We start from the raw sequence: 19406 nt of genomic DNA, 5'->3' as shown, positions 1-19406 counted from the left end.
AGAGTGAGAAGCAAAGAGGTGAAAGGCTGGTTGCACTGGGTGATGGCGTATTCCAAGTGACAAAAAATAAAATGTATTAGTCTGGTACATTTTATGTATTAATGGCGTAAAAGTTACAAAGAAAAGTGGAGTAGCCCTGAAGTCAAAGATTTTGCTTTGTGTCCAGGCTCTAGCTTCTGCTACTTCCTAGCAGAGTAACCATGAACAAGTCTCATATTTTCTCCAAAACTAAATTTTTGTATCTGTAAAATGTAACTAATGACAACTTATTTTATGGAGTTGCTTTAAAACTGAATAAAACTATGAAAGTGTTTTACAAATTCTATAGCACTTTACAGAATTACAATGTAATTATTCCACAACAGTAATAATGAAAGTCAGTTCACTTTTGTGATTTTTTAAAAATTCCTTATTTTGGAATCTTTATTTCTTTTGTTTACTTCCCATTTCTTTAACTCACTTCTATGGATGACAAGAAAACACAGCTTAATAATAATTTACTATTTCAACAATATTTATTATGGACTTGCTAAATAAAATTCCACTTAATGAAAAAAGTGTGAATGCTATGGTAATGAAAAATTGTCATTTGTGTGTTAGAAAGAAAAAGAAAAAATCAGGCCAAAGTGTCCAATCAGAGTGGCAAACAGGATTTCAGAGAGGTGGCAAATATGTGTGCAAGCAACAAAGTAGCTCATTGTTTGTGATGACAAGTGCCTTAAGTTGAGTGAAATGAGTGAAATGAGATACCATCCAAGTTCAGCTTTCACGTACATCTAAGTTCCCATAGAAAAAAGGTTAAATAATACTTTATCTAATTTAACCTTTGGTTGCCAGAACAATATATGACCCCAAGGCACACATGAAATAAGACACTATTATGTTTCAGGAAGAGAAATAGTCATATTAATAATTGAAATATAAACATAAAATAACATAAAATGTGAATCATTGCTAGGCCATAGATTTAATCTCAATTGTAGACCCTGAAGAAGTTTTTGAAATGTAAACGGTTATTTTTGTTTATTAAAAAACACGTCTTCAGTATTAGTGAATTATTTCTGGAAATTGGTAAGCTCTTACCAATTATAACATTTTGATCATCTTTCAAACAGATGTTTAACAACTTAAAATTTATCTCTTATGCTTAAGTGACTACCAAATCACTACATTTAGCACATTCCACAGAAAATAGATATTTCAATTCTTCACTGATTTTTCTCAGAACTCTACATTTTTGTAAAATTCATAGCCCTCTATAAAAGCTAATAAAAGTATGATCCTATCCATTTTGGCCCTATTTAATGGAATGTATCAAAGAAGAAATGCCATAACTTTATTATTGTCAATGCTGGAAGAAGATATTCCTTACATTTTACAATTTAAATTTACAGTTTATAATTTAATTCACTGAAAATTATTGGGAAGTTCAATCCATTTACCATTCTGCTACTAGACACAATGTAATTTTTACCTTTTGAAACTATTTTATTGCTACTAGATTTTTCAAGAGCTTCATTAGTACAAGTAGTTATTAAGCTCTAGAATTTGAATTTGACCTTTTAAATAACCCAAACAGATCTTCTGTCTAAACCTCTTCAATGGGTGGGGTTTTTGTTGTTGTTGTTTTGTTTTGTTTTGTTTCACAATAACAGTTTGCCTGTAGGGTGACATGTGACCTTTCTGCCAAGGCACCGAAGATAGAGATGACCAGGAGTTTGCTCTCTACTCTGGGCTCACCTCCAGTCAGCTGGGCTTGGTGCCCTTTCCTATCTTTGCAAATCAGCCTCTGAATATTTCCCTCACAACACTTGCCAGGAACTGTTATGACTGTTACTCACTGTTAATATATTTTCTCTTAGACTGTGGGCTCTGTGAGGGTAGGGAATGCATCTATATTTCTATCACTCGTGTAACGTCTGGAAGTGGTAGGAAGTTTTAAACAGATATGTAAATAAAACTAAGTATTTCCCCACCTGGTCTTGAAAAAGCCCAATTTGAGAGCGTCTCATAGGTATAGGCACTAACTCTATGAAGCTCTTCAGATGTTTAAATAATGAAGATATGAATTGTTCATTGCTTGCCTTTTTAGAGACTGGTTGAATGTAAGACTTAGAAAATGATTGATAAAGTTTGTAGCCACTGTTTCCTGAGATGAGGCCCAAGGAGTCCTGGTGAGCTGAGAAGAGACAGATTTTGAATACATTGCAGTCTGACATGGGCTCTGGTGCAAATGCAGTACTAATGGTTTAAGTGTGAAACAGAGTATCTTTAAAAACCTTTATGACCTTATGTTGTATCAAACTCATTTCTACCCCATATAGACACCCACAGGACTCAATCCAGTGTTTGGAAAATGTGTAACTTTAAAGAAACTCTTTGGAGTATTGGTTTCAGGCCAGACTTTGCTAAATCAAAGAGTGCCAGTTTCCTTCATGCCAAACAGCACAATAAACCCCTCTGCAAAAGGAATAAAGACTGCTGAGAAATAACTGATGAGGCTTTTAATGTCAATAAATGTCATTTTGTGCATCAGTATTGTGAGAGTTTCCTTTTCACAAATGGAAGAGGGATTTTATAAACTCTCCTGTGAAAGGATAGGGATTTAGAGTTGGCGTTAGTAGACCCTGTAATAAAACAAATCCCTTCTTCAAGTCCCCCTTGAAGTGAAGAATGGCACTTGAACTTTTCATTTGGTAATATGTGGATTATAGATATCCCTCCTCTTACCACTAAGGTGTGTGTCATCTTCTTTGCTATCTTCGTAAATATCCTACTGGGAGCTAGAGGAAGTGGAGAAGAATTGAGAAATAGCCTTTTGGCTTCATTAGATCTTGCGTGATTAAAGATTTGGAAGGTGCTGTGAAAATACATTTAGTTTTCTGACAATCTTGTAAATGAAGCTCAACAAGTATGCACCAGAGTACTGAGCAGATACTTGGGAGGAAGCTTTTACACAGCTGACAGGTCCTGCTAATGAATCCTGGACTGGCACAATATTTAATTTGGCGTTTCCTTACATACAGCAGGTAAGAATCAGCCAATAGCATGAGGTCAGAGATGTCATTTATTTGGCATATTGTGTTCATTAGAGTTTGTGACATATTCTAGCTTAAAATATTATGCTATTCAATGTATATGTATTTATAAAAATCATTGGGCCATCTCTTGCAGGATTAGAATGTTAAACAGTGTTTGTGAAAGAGAAAAATGTGCTTGTAATTTCATTAATTGTTTGGCTAAGTCTTCTTCCCTTTTTTTATTTTTTAACTGTAAAATTTCTATACTGGAAATGACTTTAGTTAGCTTCCTATATGGCTGCCAAAACCAAATAGTCACATTAAACTCAAAGCGTATTCTTTTATATATTCAAAGAACATAAAGAACACAAAGAACACAGACCTGCGTTTCTTTATGAATAAAACTGTCACTATAAGAATGACTATAATGATACTAGGTTTATAAATAATAGGAAAAAATGATAAATAGTACCATATATTTAAGGAAGAGCTTATACATTTGTGTATACATTAATTTAACAGTTTGATCTTCTGGGTTTCCAGGGACTAAAGCTATACATAGCAACAAAACAATCTTATTAAAATAATTTCCCCAATTAATTTACATAATTTAATTAATGTGCATAATTTACATAATTATTTTCATCTACATGAAAATTAAGACTTAAAAATTATAACTTGAATAATTTGTTAGCCAAATCATTCAAATATTAAAATATATGGTATTCAAAATAGCAAATACGTTAATTAACCCCTGACTTTCTACAGAGCTTTAAGTGTGAGATCTTGGAGGAAAACTCTGCTCCCCAAAACCCAAGATCTACATCATACCAGAGAATCATATGTATCCTTTCCTCACTATTGAGAAAGAAAAAATAATATTTACATACTTGCACCTAAAAGACATAAGCCCAGAAATTCAAGGAGTGATTACAATATTGATTAACCACCAAATTACTCTTAGTTATTTTTTACTTCCACATTAACTAAGTTTGAAATGTAAGAGTTTTAACTTTTAAAACATGTATATTTCAGTGTTTGCTAATATTTTCTTATTTGGGTATGATTATCAGGTTTTCCATTACACCTAATTAAAAATACATAAAATACATTCAGGGAATCCTCTTTTCCATTTATATAAAATATCTTTCTCTATTTTCTATATCTTTTGTGGTCCAATTTTGTGACATGAGTTTCATTACAAAAGATTTGCTTTTTGAATTTTATTATCAGCATAAATTTTATTTATAACCAGCACTTCCTTTAAGTAATTATAATGATGCAATCAATGTGATTACTTTTGAATGCTTTCAAAATATTTATAACACCAGTTGCATTCTTCCTACCAAGAATGCTCGTCCTGATTTTTGGCTCTATAGGCATGGCTACCAGATCTTGTTAAGTGAATTTGTCTGAAGTAAACTCTAGTTTAATGAGAATGAAGTATCCCGGAGTACTATTCATGTTTTCCTTTTGATGCCATTTTTAGACAATTAGGGCAAGTTGGAGATTTATAATCAGGGTACAGAATGGTTCACAATGCCATGTGGCTATAAGAATGCACATGGCTACTGTCTTAAGACACTGCTGTAGGCCTTAAGATACATTTTTTACATACTAAAATGATTTAGTATGATTTACATGATTGTAAAAATATCATGTAAAATATCATGTAAAATATCATGTAAAAATATCAGCTGTCATTTTATACAGAAGGAAATTTAGACTCACACTAAGTCCAACAAACAGCAAGTGTCAAAGTTCCACAAAGTCTAGATGTTAAATCTTTCAATCTCCAAGGTCTTTGTTTTTTTAACTATGATATCACAATGTAGCTTTCTAGAGAAACTAAATTAATATAGAATAAAATATAATGTTACAACAATAGAGCATTATCAGAGTTTTGCTTTTTAACAAACATCTCAAAAATAAAAGAAATGTGTTTTTCTCAATATATACTAGCTAGAACCCCATGGGAGACTAAAAACTTTTTCTAATAATGGCTTATGTATGCACTAAAAACATTTTGGGAATTCTTATTTTGGAATTGCGTTAAAAGCCTATGGCATTTTCTTTTAAACTCAATGCTTTCAAATCTTGATTTCTAAAGTGTAAATTTGATTTTTTTGGCATAATCAAAAGACTTATAGAGGTCAGATTTGTGAATGAAGTGATAGATTAAACTTGTTACTCTGGTTTTGATGTTTAAATTTTGGAACAGATTTTAAGTGATAGGCTGTGTCTAAAAGTAACTCTAAGAGAAATATTTAAAAATAGTTTTCTTAATAGCACCAATAGAAAGTCTGCTATTTATACCTACATTAAAGAATAGCTTCATTTGGGTTCTTTAGGACCAGAAGAATCATCCACGGTTTATCCACAGTATACACACACACACACACACACACACACACACACACACACATACTGACATATATTATATATATAAAACAGGTTTTATATTTGAGTATATATGAGACTATGTCTAACATATGCTTTATATCAAAATGTGTGTAACATATGCAGAGATAGACATGCTAACATGTTGTGTATTCCAATTTTATGAAATACAAATGTGGCAATTTCAATTTAAATCATGTAGATAACCTATGTAACTTAGATGTTACCTAGACTTCTCCCAAAGGAATGACGTATGTTCCTTAGTGAATGAATATGAAGTGACATTTGAGAAGGTCCAGTTGCCAGCCTACTTCTGAGGAGATCTAGCCTGGCTGTCCACATCACCGAAGCAGTCACCACTGTTTGAAAATGAATCAGACTACACTGCCCCTTTATACCTTTAAATACAAATCCTGCAGCCCATTAGCTCACCCACTTCCCTTCCCAAGTTCATAAGCCAGGTGCCCTCCCCAAACCACCCCCAAAAAATTTTTTTAAACCTATTTAGTTCAAATAGGGTAAGAATAATTTTAAAATAAGTTTACCTATGGAAATTACTTTTTTTTCCCAAGTTCACATCAGATGGGTAATGTGCCGAGGTCATAACAAGGTTTGAGGGAAGCACATGTCACACAACAGCGTGAACACCCAATCTTCACGCTTATGAACTGTAAAAGGATCCTGCGATTTACTCTTATTAGTAATTTCCTATCTCTTCCCTCCTCTCTTCCTCTCTCCTTTCACCCTTGAGTCCCACTGTCCTCAAAGCAAAAGTAAAGAAGAAATGTGTGGTGGTGGGACAGTGAGTGAGTCCTTATAAGAGGAAGGCTAAATTGGAAATCACTTACAAAGGACCCAAACCATCTCAAACTATCAGTTTAATTTTATAATTATGTTGCAGAATCATTAAAGCAGCTTGGTTATTACCATCAAGATTTCTTTTCTGGTTTACAAGGTGAGAGGTTAATGACTCATTTACTGAGGTATGCAGTTTTCTTTCATTTTTCACTTACAATTATCTTCACTTGTTTTAAAATGTAATGCAGTCTCCAAAATGTATTGTAGTTCTTCATTATTTCTGTCAATTAAACTTTCTAAATCATAGCTTTAAAATGAATCACAAATAAGAATTAATAGATTTCAATTGCTGAATGCCCACTTCCTGGACGAAATGAATGGGGCAGATTTACTTTTGAAAATCTGCTTTCCATAGCAGCTGGAGCTTGAGGGCACAGCAGATGTTAGTCTCTAAAAAGCTAGTATTCACTTTGGAAATGGACTCTGGATGTCGGTGTTGTCTTTCTCCATGGAATGATGTTTGTTGATAGAGCAATGTTGATGCTAATATATTTTTGGCTGAAGTAATGGTTACTTTACAGAGCATCTGTGTTCTGTAAGCACTTCAGTGAGATGCCTAGGTTGCCTGATATCTTAAGGCAAAGTGATGATGTAAACAGACAGTAAACTTCCTTCAAGGTTTTCATAGGTAGATCCAATTTTAGATAGGTAACATAAAACCAAGTGTCCTTAAATCTAGTCTAAAAAAATACAAAGTTCTCTACAAGGAGACATAATGTCTACAAATGTAGAAAATCTCAGTCTTAATCACTGGGGGTAACATTGTACTCATTTGCATTGTTTATGAAATTAAAGTCAACATTTTTTTTTAATGTAGACTGCATTAGTTCTCTTGTTCACCAGACTTCATGATAATTGACATCTCTCTAACACTTATAATCCAGGTTACTATCTCGGGAGTGGTGGTATAATGAGGTTGTTGCCATAGAAACTTTGCAATCATTGACGCACTTTTACTATTGAACTTAAATGCTATGGCAAATTTAGAATTTTAAATCATTTAGAAACAGAACAAATTCTGTGGGGATAGTGTATTATTCTTTTATCTGAAATAAACCACTTAGGGAACTAATTATTTTGAAAATTGAAGAAAGGTGCTTATTAGCACAATAGTACTATTTAAGATCTAAAGCTAAGAGAAGAATTTGGTCTAGCCAATGCAATTTGCCAATATAATTTAGTGTCAGAAAATCCCAATGAATGTCAGTTTGATTTGGGATTGTTAATACTCAAAATAGCATGGAAGGGAGGCACCTGGGTGGCTCAGTCAGTTAAGCATCCGACTTACCCTCGGGTCATGGTCTCATGGTTCATGGGTTCAAGCCCCATATTGGGCTCTGTGCTGATAACTCAGAGCCTGGAACCAGCTTCATATTCTGTGTCTCCCTCTTTCTGCCCCTCCCCTGCTCACGCTCTGTCTCTCTGCCTCTCAAAAATAAACAAAAACATTTCAAAAATTAAAAAAAAATAGCATGAAAGGTGTTTATACACACGGAATAAATAAACTTGCTAAGGAAATCTAGAAATCATAGATTGCCTGTCTTTAAACTATCAACTAATTATTAAATTTCTGTTTGAGATTTAAGCAGAAAATATTTTATCCTCCAAATCATGTTAATATTATAATCATATCTGCCTATTCTGTTAAATATGGGCTTTAGAATAAAATGGGTTTTATTGCCTTATTGAACTATACTTGCCTTATAGTCATCATTCTAAAATGCTGTTGCCAATTAGATTATAAACCCTTTGAAGGTAAAGCCCACTGGGATGGTGGCCATTAAAGGGAAAATGTAGATTAAATATCTCAGTAAGATCAAGGAACCCTGTTTAATCTGGTTTTGCACATGCATCACTGTTGAATATGAGTTTTCCACCATTATGGATTGTGGCATATGACAGAGGATTACAGTGATTGTATATTATGTACTGGATATCAGCTTGTGGTATTCTCATTTTTATTCTATATGAATAATGTTTCCAGGCAGAAATACACTAAGTTATTGCATGAGAGCTAGTTGCCTGTACATTTATTAAACAATCATCCATATGGCAAGAGTCAACACTATGTTTAGAGGAGAAAAGTGAGTTCTAATTAAGGAAGATCTACTTGAATTAACAAAGGTGAATTCCAACTTTTCAAATTATGTGTCTTTTGAAAATTATCAGTTGTGCAGCTTGGAGTACATTTCTATTTTGTTTTCTCATTTAGCCATGACTTAGTCCATTTAGATTGCTGAGAATAATATGAGGCCCCAAGTAAATTAAGGTTGACTTCACCTCAAGGTTGATTCTATAATTTCTTTCAATATGTTATTCATCTATTTAGTCTAGCTCTACTTCTATGAGTGATGATAATGTAAAGAGCATTTTTTTTTCTTTCTTTCACTAACTTTGTCCCTGTTAAAGACAATTTAGCCTTTTTAACTGTATAATTCAAATTTTGTTTGTTCTGTGTTTAATCTTACAATGGGGTCTTAAAACCCGAAAATGAATACATATTTGAGTGTTTTTATGATAGCAGTAAAACATGTTCTCTAAACTGAAAATAAATTAAATAACCATTTTAAGAGTCCTCAGATGGGCCAGTTTCCTGTAATATCTACTTCTAAGTAATTCTTAACCCTATGGAATATTGTCAGTAATTCAAATATTTTTTAAAATTCATCAATGCATGTTGAACTATTGGAAACATTTTCCTAAATGTTTACAAATGGAATTATTCTGTTACAGAGCATCAAAGAAGAAGCAGCACATTTTCTAGATCTGACCTCAAGAAAATTTCCTTCTTTCTTTCCCTTTGCCAGGTTGGAGTTAATATAGTGGGGTAGAGGAATATAGGCAGAAGGAGAATATCTATGTTCTCTTGGTTTGCTGATAATCTTAGAGGACTGTGTGAGAGAGCAAGATTTTTTTATAGCTTGTACTTGTTCTTGCAAAACATTAAAATGTAGAGAGCTTAGGCAAGGAAAAATATTAGACTTTGATGCTCCATTTTCAGGGACTTGTAAAAAGAAAAAGTTACACCATGTGATTTATTCTTATGACAAGATTGTAAAGAGAACAAGAAGTACAAAAACTCAATCTGTTGTTGTTACATTATTTACATTTGTACATGATGTCTTCTTTATCCTGAATGCCACATTTGAGTTCTTCAAAATGGTAATATAGAATCTTCATAAAGATTTACAGAGCCAACTGCAAACAACTAACTTCTTAATTTAATGGTAATTGTATGGTTTAAAAATGTACTTTCTTTTTGTAGCATATTTTTTTTCAATAGATAGCTCTGTGTACGCTGACATTAAATCATTTTGATGTCCTTCAAAATGCATACTAGCTTACTTAAGTTTTGAAATGTGGAGATCTATTTGGCTCTACATTCAGTAACTTTAAAATTGAAAAATACCAGATATGATTTTCCAAATAATTTTTCAAATCAGTAATCTGTCTTTCAAACGTTAATTGCTGATCCCCAAGTCCAAATATTATGTGAAATTAAACTGTTGTCTTCCTTTTTGCACACGTGGTACATTGCAGAATAAAATGTGATGCTTTCTTTATAAATATGAATGAGCTCAAATGCCTCACTCATGTTTGAAATGGGTCAAAAGCATTTGCGTGAAACATCGTGGAGCCACATCATTTTAAGGAGAATGAAGAGCTTCAAAAAGAAGTTAAGTTCGCACTAATTATTTTTTCAAATAGATATGTTTGTAGGTTTTCCTATAAAATAGGTCCTGTTTGACACTATGAATAAGAGAGCATCTCTTCCCTCACAGTGTTACATTCTGGTACAAGAAGTGCTAGCTTGAGAAGTTCCAGCTTTGTATTAGGCAAAATAGATACAGCAAGATTTTTGGGAAAAGATTTTTATAGTGATAATCATAGCAGGCTATGGACTAGGATAATCTAATGGTCTGCCTAAACATGCACGTAAGAGGGTCGCCTGGGTGGCGCAGTCGGTTAAGCGTCCGACTTCAGCCAGGTCACGATCTCGTGGTCCGTGAGTTCGAGCCCCGCGTCGGGCTCTGGGCTGATGGCTCGGAGCCTGGAGCCTGTTTCCGATTCTGTGTCTCCCTCTCTCTCTGCCCCTCCCCCGTTCATGCTCTGTCTCTCTCTGTCCCAAAAATAAATAAAAAACGTTGAAAAAAAAATTAAAATAAATAAATAAACATGCACGTAAGAAATTATAATGATCAATGATTGCATTGTCACTCCACCAAATTTTTTTAAAAAGACTTTACATCTGCTGCCTTATGTGACTTCACTCTGTGGAATAGTAACATAGAGCTCTTACATCTAAGAGTAAATTAGTTTAATACGTTTAGTTTCATAGCCAGGAATCAGGTACTGAATTCTATGGTCAGGGACTTCTCTCCCATCACAGTATGAGGCTTATGGTTCATTTATTGGAACAAAAGGATTATACCATAAAGGTAATTGGTCACAGGCATAATTAATATCATATAAGATCAGAATTGGTACAAAAGGACCTTTATAGAGTACACATTATTTGGGGGTCATGTGAATAATGAAAGTTATTGCTTTGCCTTGCTTGTCAAATTATGTCTCGACATTCCACTTTCCCTGTGCTCTACTTAAATCTCCTAAGTGAGATTATTTTCTGAGTAAACACTCTCTGATATCTTGTCCTAGTGTGATACAGAACAAGGTTATGTTTTTCGATTAGTCCATTACTATCCCAGAAAATTGGTAAATTTCTCCCATATTATCTTTTGCATAAAATATAATTGACAGTGTCCCTGCCCTCTCATACAGGACAGTATGACTAGAACTCAATAAAAGCAGTCTATAGAGTTCTGTCAACTTTTCCAAAAGGGAAGGTAAGTATAATACAAGTGTTATTTATTTGGATTTATAAGAAATAAGTCTAGCACAGAAAGGATAGTTAAGTAGACTAAGATCTGGCATCTACGCTGAATTCTAGTTACTGTCACCATGGTTTTCACAATTGCTGTTATATATGACTATTTACCAGGCATTGAATGGAACCCCAAAGTAATTTTGTATTGGATCCTAAGTGCTTGACATAGTAATGTCTCCCTGTTTCTTGGAGTTGGATTCTACACTTGATTTTAGCCAAAAGGCCAAGAAGCAATCTTGGAGTTGGATTCTAATCAAGAGGTGCTACATGCAATAGTTTAGCAACAGACATCTATTTTATAAACAAAACAAAACAACCCCTTCCCAAGCCAACACACCTATTTTCTAATGTACTTGTAAAAATGATCAAACACAGAGTTGAAGATGTGACATTAATACATTAAATATCAAATGTTGGATGGAAGTAGAGTATATTATGCTAAGCTAAATAAGTCAGAGAGACAAATACCATATGATATCACTCACATGTGGAATTTAAGAAACAAAACAGATGAACATATGTGAAGGGTGGAAAAAAAGAGATGGAGACAAATCATAAGAAACTCTTAACTATAGAGAACAAATTGATGGTTGATGGAGGGGAGGTCAGTGGGGGATGGGCTTAAGTGGGTGATTGGTATTAAGGAGGGCACTTGTGATGAGCACTGGGTGTTATATGTAAGTGATGAATCGCTGAATTGTAGTCCTAAAACCAATATTACACTATATGCTAACTAGAATTAAATAAAAACTTGAAACAAACAAAAAATAAATGTTGGCATTAGCTAAGCTCCTTTCCATTTCAAAGAAAAAATGCACATAGATAGAAGGAGGTATTTTCTGATTTTAGAAGGGGTTCATTTGGAAACTGAATAACCTAAAACCCACTGGAGTACAGTTTCATGCCTGGAGATTGTAATTAACTAAGACCTGTAATACCCCTATGAGAACTTCCAGAATGTTTAAGTCATTGGTTACATCTGACTCATTTGTATGGTCACCTTAGTTGTTGCTTTGTTCTTAAATATGATGAAACAAAAATTTTAATTAAAGGATACACACATACACATGCTGCAGTTAAATGGTTGTTTGTATACTATACTAGATATTTTAAGTACTTAATGAATATTAGGGAACTATAAACTATGGAGTCTATTGAACTACTTACTCCCTTGAAATCAATTTACCCTACAATAGCAGCATATCACAGGTTCTTATTAAGGGATTTTTTTTTTAACTGTGAGGTGCTAAAGAGGATGCTATAGCATAATATACATTTGGTAACTTATACTCCTGTGCATTGCTTCACATCTTGCTAAAAACATATACACATCCCATTGCAAGTAAGTTCTAAAATATAGGGGTCCATCTGCTGATTTTAAAAAAGACTTTTTATATATTCATATGGCATCTATTTTTTTGTTGTTTGCTCTGAACAGAAGACTCTTTTCCCATTTTAGTCAACATTTTACAATTTGAAATTAACACATTGCTTACCTAACTGTAGTACCTAAAGTGTGGCTAATTGGGTCAATTCACGTAAATTCTACAAATATTCACTGCACTTTAGTGGCATTTAGGTGTAAATAAGGTAGAAAAAACATGACTTCCCATGAAATCTTTATTAAATTCCTTCCTGAACTATTCTCTTCTGTATTCAATTATCTATTCACTTATAGAATCCCCAAATTCTGGCATTGCAAGGCAACTTATTCACTTTAAATTGTAGTATATTTTGTATTAATTTATTCTAAACTAATAATATAATATTAACTAGTAATATTGTAGCCTAAAATAAGCAGGCTGAATGATATATTTTGAATTTACTTTCTATGCCTGTTGGACTGATGATTCTTTTTGCTAACAGTCCTGTTGCTTAAGTACAATTTAGTATTTTACAACAGCACAAGGTCAAGTGGTCCCTCATAATGTCAATCTTGCATATTCTGTGACCATCTTAAACTTTAGTTTATCTTTGTGGGCCCCAGATAAAGCTGGGCTCAACAGTGAAGCCAACTTTAAGCATGAAGTCATAATCAAGGAGACACCAGCCAGGCAGCCAAAAATTATTGAAAAGCTTTAAATAATACCTGTTTCTTAAGAAATTATAAAAGAATTGCCTTGCCTGCACCATATCTTCTTGAGAGTCACTTTCAAATGCTTCCTGCTTCCTTTGTAGAAAGTAATTACTTGCATGACACCTGCTCTGTAACTCTGTCTCCTTTCTTGTGCTAAACTCTCCAAACATGTTCTGTCTTTCATCTGGCCAAAATACAGGGTTAGTTTTCCCCACACCCCTGCACTACCAGCATGCATCATAAAGCACATACCTTCCAGGGCACCTACGTGGCTCGGTTGGTTAAGCATCCGACTTTGGCTCGGGTCATGATCTCGTGGTCTGTGGGGTGGAGCCCCTTGTCGGCCTCTGTGCTGACAGCTCAGAGCTTGGATCCTGCTTCAGATTCTGTATCTCCCTCTCTCCCTGCCCCTCCCTGCTTGCACGCTCTCTCTCCCCCTCTCAAAAATAAAATAAAACATTAAAAAATTAAAAAAAAAACAACAACAACAAAGCACACAACCTTCCTGGATTTGTGCTTTACTAACCCCAGTAGTTCCTTTCTATATTCACTATCTTGCCTTTCTGGCTTTTCTAGTTCTGTGATTCACATATTCAATGGATATGTGACAGTGGGAAGAGGGGAAAATTTTCAATGCTATATTTTGTTTTACCTTTACATTTAATAGCGTGCCTTTTTTTCAAGAGCTTCTTGTTCTTAAAAAGGGAATGACCTATACTAACTGTCCATTCGTTGCACCTGATTTATTATACCAAAGTGGGATGAAGAATAATTTTATGTAATGGCTTCCAAAAGGTATTATTTCATACATTCTGGGGTCAATAAAAGTGATTCTGCTCTCAAGGAACTTAATAAACAGCTGACTAGTGACTGAGGAAAGAGAGAAAGAGAAATTGTTCTTGTTTTCATGAAGTTTATGGTCTACTAGGAAAGATAATATATGTATTATAATTAGCAATAGTGAGTTATAATTACTGCAGGAAATATGTAGACATAGTGACAAAATGAAGAGGGCATTCAGAGAAGTTCTGATTTGGATGAGGGAAAAATTTGAGCTATCCCTTATGGAATATGAAAATGTAAGACAGGATTTGGAGATGATGGGAACAATGGAACATGGATTTGTAGATGGGCAACCACACACAGTCCATGTAAATGGCCTCTGTTCTTTTTGGTGATTTTAGTATTATTAGAGTATACATAGTTTAGTTTACAACTGAATTTCCTTATACATGTTTTCAAAATAAATGTAGAAAATAACTATGATAGTTTTGGTAGGAACACAATGTATGTCCAGAAATCCACAAGAACAACTGAACATATAATTATTCAGATTAAAAATTGCTGTTCATACTTGTTTGTTAATATTTGTTGGAAAACTTAATTGTATTTACCGTCTCCTGTATACATAGCTATGCATATATAGACTTGTTTTTTCACTAGCCTGTGTGTTTAAACCTCCTGAAGCTATAGAATTTGTAAAATTCCTATACAGAAAAGACAGAGGACTTTACAAATTTGTCCCAACTCTCAGAGGAGTCAGATTGCATTTTTAATCCACTTCATGATTGTTTATGCTTCTGTACCCAAAGGTCATTGGACTTTCCTTCTTGTAATTGTGCCCACCCTATTATTTTCTAAAGGTAATTTTTATAAGGTACTTTCTCACAAAGTTATGAACCTTAAAGACAACACTGAGAAAAGTACCTAAGTATGTGTCATTATCAGGGTAAGCAAATAGATACTATGCATAATTTTTATAATACTAAAATGCCAAAAAAAAATCAAAGTCTGAAACTACAAAAACTATCATTTTTCCCAATATTCAGGCTTAGTTATCGGAGAGTAAGTACTTATTTTTTAAACAATTACTAAGAATTTATTAAGTAACAGCCAAAATATTGGGCACTTTCTCAAAACATAGGGGATCCAAAGACCAGTTGCACATAACAGTTAATCTTATTCACAATGCCATATGCAAAGGACATTTAATTACACACAAAACAAGACACCTGGAGGAAATCAGTCTAGAGATGGTACTGGGGCTTGGTGATGACCCACATTCTTTTCATTCAGTTTCCCTTCCATCCTCAGTGTTGACTTTCATCTTTTTGCTTTTCATCTGCTGGAGGAAAGGATAAAGGAAGAAAAAAGGATGGCACAAGGGAATTTCTCAGAGTAGCTTTGACATTTTATCACTGAACAAATTTTTTTTCTAGAATCTCTCCAATAGTCTTCTAACATTTCATTGGTCACAATTAGGTGACATGCTCATTCCGAGCTGTCAGAGAGTCTGGGAAGAGAGTTTCTTTAAAGGGGACACATGCTAGTCATAACTTGCTTAGACCGATTGCATCTCATCCTTTTGGACTGAATGTGTTTTCTTCCTCAATAAAGACAGAGTTCTAATTTGAAAGAAAAAGTATCTCAGATGGACATTGGTGGCATAGTGTAGGGACAGTGAATTGGCTAGTGGCTAGTGTCTTTCATATAGAGATAGAAAGCCATATTCTCATAGCTAACTTGCAGAATTGCATCGTGAATTAAGATCTTTAGACTCAAATCCAAATATTCTCATAATACCTAAGAGGTTTTGAAGGAAAGCTTGGCTGCTTCTCGCCCCCCCCTCCCAAGGACATTATTTTCAGAGGACTTATATGTACTTTTAAAAAGTGTCATTTTCAGCTCTTAGCTAACTTCCAAAGTTCAAAACAAATAAAACCAACCTTATTCTTTATTATATGAGACATAGAGAACAATATCCAAATGGATCACTAATAGTGCCTATCACATTGCAAAATGGTGATGGTGTGTTTTCCAACTTCACAGTGTTCTTTAAACATTTTAGCTTAACATGTAAATACTTTTGCTAAAGTCTAAAAAATGAGCTTGCTTCTGAAAATAGAAGTGTTAGATAAATATGAAATTACATTTATACTTCATTTTAAAAACGAACAATCTTCTTATTTCGTTCTTTGCTTAAAGAGCAGGTAATTACAGAAGATAATCCAGGTAATGAAAGCAGATTTTATCTACTTAGTGGTTAATCAAAAAAATAAAATGTAACCAATGAGAGAAATTTTCAAGGAAATCCATACAGAGTTGTTGGCCTTATCTATGAAATTATTGTAATTATATATTTTCTTTAAGGGAAACTTGCTGGAGTAAAACTAAAATTATTATTTTTAAATTAAGGAAGGTATTTTTATATCATTTAGAATTTACCATATCCTGATATTTCTCTAGCTTCTAATATTAGTGTATTTTTCACACAAATGAACTGTGGTAATAGCTTAGAAACCGTACATCCACTTTAAGTGGATTCACTTTAAGTGAATTAAGTGACGAAATTCCTCTAGAGGCTAAGAATAAGTTAGGGACAAGAATACCAAGTGGATAGTACGTTGTATTGCTAGCTCATTTTTCATTAAGTCAACTTGCATATTCTGGTTTTACAGTTCTATAGGATTCGTATAAATAATTCACACACTTGGTTCAAAATGTGGAAATAATTGGTGGGAGATTATTTGTAGTATTTTTGTTTCCAACATTGAATACCTTTCCTGTAACATGGAGTCTTGAGTATTTTTTAAAACATCAAATTCTCATGATCTTTCTTATATACAATTATTTTCATCTCTGTGCCCACAGAACTTGTGTGATGTACAGTTTGTATGCTGTACAGTCAGCATGATAGAGGGACGAGGGTATAGGGTTCGAAATCAAAAAGGCTTTGCTCTTGAACAGAAACCTGAGCCTGTTTTGTCACCTGTAAAATGGTGGTGATCGCAGCTCAATTATACAGCTGTTCTGAGGATTGGAGATAACACAGGTAAAGAGTACATATCTGATCCTCATAACTTGAAATTGATCTATTATTACCCTTTACAGGTTTAGGAAACCAAGGCTTAGAATCATGTGTACAGTTGGTATTTGTAAGTAAATAATTAAAGGCATATATAAATATGATATTCAACTTTGACTTGTTTCTGACAAAGATCAATTTTTTGAATAAGCGATTAATGAACTCATGCTTTACTTTTAATATAATACAAAAAGGCTAATTGTTCATATTTGTATATTTTCTCTTTATCCATAAAGATGGTAAATACATCTGGCACTTTGCTTTTTTGCGACAGTAATTCACAGCTAAAAATTTTGGATATATGATGAAGCCAGTGTGATATACTAATAAAACAAGTCTGATTATGAAAGATCGGAGAAAAAAATAAACAAAACCAAAAAAGCGAAAAAAACAGACACCACACCAAAAACCAAATCATGAACCAAACCCTTTTTTCTGAAAATAGAAGTGTGGTGGTCCTCCTCTGGCCACGGTTTAGCTTTCAGGGGTTTCAATTACCTGCAGTGAACTGCGGTCCGGGAGCAGCTGATACTACTCCTGACATGTGGTTAGAAGGTCATTAGCAGCTTACACTACATCACAGTGCCTGCACCATTCACCTCACTTCATCTCATCACGTAGACATTTTATCACCTCACATCATCACAAGAAGGGTGAGTATGGAACAATAAGATATTTGAGAAAGAAAGAGAGGGACCACATTCACATAACTTCTATCACAGTACTATATATTGTTATAATTGTTCTATTTTATAATTAGTTATTGTTGTTAATCTCTTACTGTGCCTAATTTGTAAACTAAACTTTATCATAGGTATATAGACATAGGAAAAAGCGTAGTATATAGAGGTTTCAGTACTTTTGATAGTTTCAGGAATCCACTGGGGGTCTTAGAACATGTCTTCTGTGGATAAGGGGTGATTACTCTACTAGATAAATATGAACCTTAATGTATAATACTGATAATTCATTTGATAACTGACTTAAAAATATATTTTCAAACATATTGTAATTGCTTAAACAGATTAAGCTTGGCTTCTGTATGTCAGTTAAACTCACATTTATGTTTTCTTAATCAGATGCATATGTCACATTCCTCAAAAATAGTTATTGGTTCCCCACTGCCTATAGAGTGACAACTAAACTATTACATTTGAGATGCATTATAATCTCCCCTCAACTCACTATTCTTTCCCCTGTCTCAGACCATATTTGTCCATGAACCATATGTTCCTGTCATATGCTTCCCACCTTCTTTCCAAAGTATTTGAAAATAAGGCCTGGTCTGTTTGAGCTCATTCTGTTTCTAAAGCATCAAAGCATAGAATGCCCTTTCTTCACATACCAACCCTTCCAAATTTATTAAAATATCAAATATTTTCACAAAGCGTTTCTCAATCCTTTGGAATTTTTGTAGTTTTTTTGTTTGTTTCTTTTCAGTTGCAAGACATTTTGCATCTATGCATTTTCACCATTCCTTATGTTTTACACTTATGTCTGTCTTATACATGAATATGCAAACATTTTTAGGAAAGGCCATATTTTATAATTTCCTGTGTGTTCCACAGTATCTATCCAAGGATATTGTAGATTCTCAATAAATAATTGCAGAAAGAGCTAAAAATTAATGTAATATTGATTGCATAACTAATACTTTTATCTTCCTGGCACATTTTTTCCCTTTAAAAGAATGTAAGCTCCATGCTCTGAGGATTTGTCCATTGCGTTCACTAATGTATTCCCAGTACCTAAAAAAGTTTCTGGAACATAGAAAACACTCAATATTTCTTGACTGTAACAATGCATTTCTCTGTATAAGTCAAATAATCATTAAACAAATATGCTATTAGGACTAATTCACCAAAAATTGATGTTTTAAAAATGCTAATAAAATATTGAGAGACTCTGATCATCTGTGACTAAATTTTATGAGTTGAGAGTGAGTCCTGATTTAAAAGAATATTAAAAGAACTAATGGCTGAAGCACTATCCAAATCTAAGCATCAGAGGGTGTTACTAAATTATACTTTACTACACCTCAACTAGTAGAGTTTTCACTCAAATCTATGGCTTATATTAGCTATTATAATTATGCTAATTCCTCATATACCATTTACAGTACATTGCTCATCTCAAGTTAGACCGTGTACTGAAACCAGCTAATAGTTTATATAGACTAAATGCAGTTGGTAAGATTTATTTAGGATTGATTGCTGAAACAGAAATAGATAATTATCCTAATTATATTTTTTGTGAATCATAGCTAATGTAGGTATCCTATCCTTAAATTTTAGATAT

General features: G+C 33.6%; 1 protein-coding gene and 1 non-coding gene across 2 annotated transcripts in view; one reads left to right on the top strand and one right to left on the bottom strand.

The window, feature by feature from the left end:
* The window catches only part of LRP1B (LDL receptor related protein 1B), a 1882572-nt gene that overhangs the window by 22667 nt on the left and 1840499 nt on the right, over window positions 1-19406 (top strand). The gene's annotated exons all lie outside the window — the stretch shown is intronic.
* On the bottom strand, window positions 5997-6100 carry LOC122229083. Its single transcript, XR_006206942.1, has one exon. It is a non-coding gene; the product is annotated as a small nucleolar RNA U13 (small nucleolar RNA).

This window comes from Panthera leo, chromosome C1 (genome assembly GCF_018350215.1).
Source record: "Panthera leo isolate Ple1 chromosome C1, P.leo_Ple1_pat1.1, whole genome shotgun sequence".
In the NCBI taxonomy this organism is placed as follows: domain Eukaryota; kingdom Metazoa; phylum Chordata; class Mammalia; order Carnivora; family Felidae; genus Panthera; species Panthera leo.
This window is presented reverse-complemented; position numbering and strand designations above follow the sequence as displayed.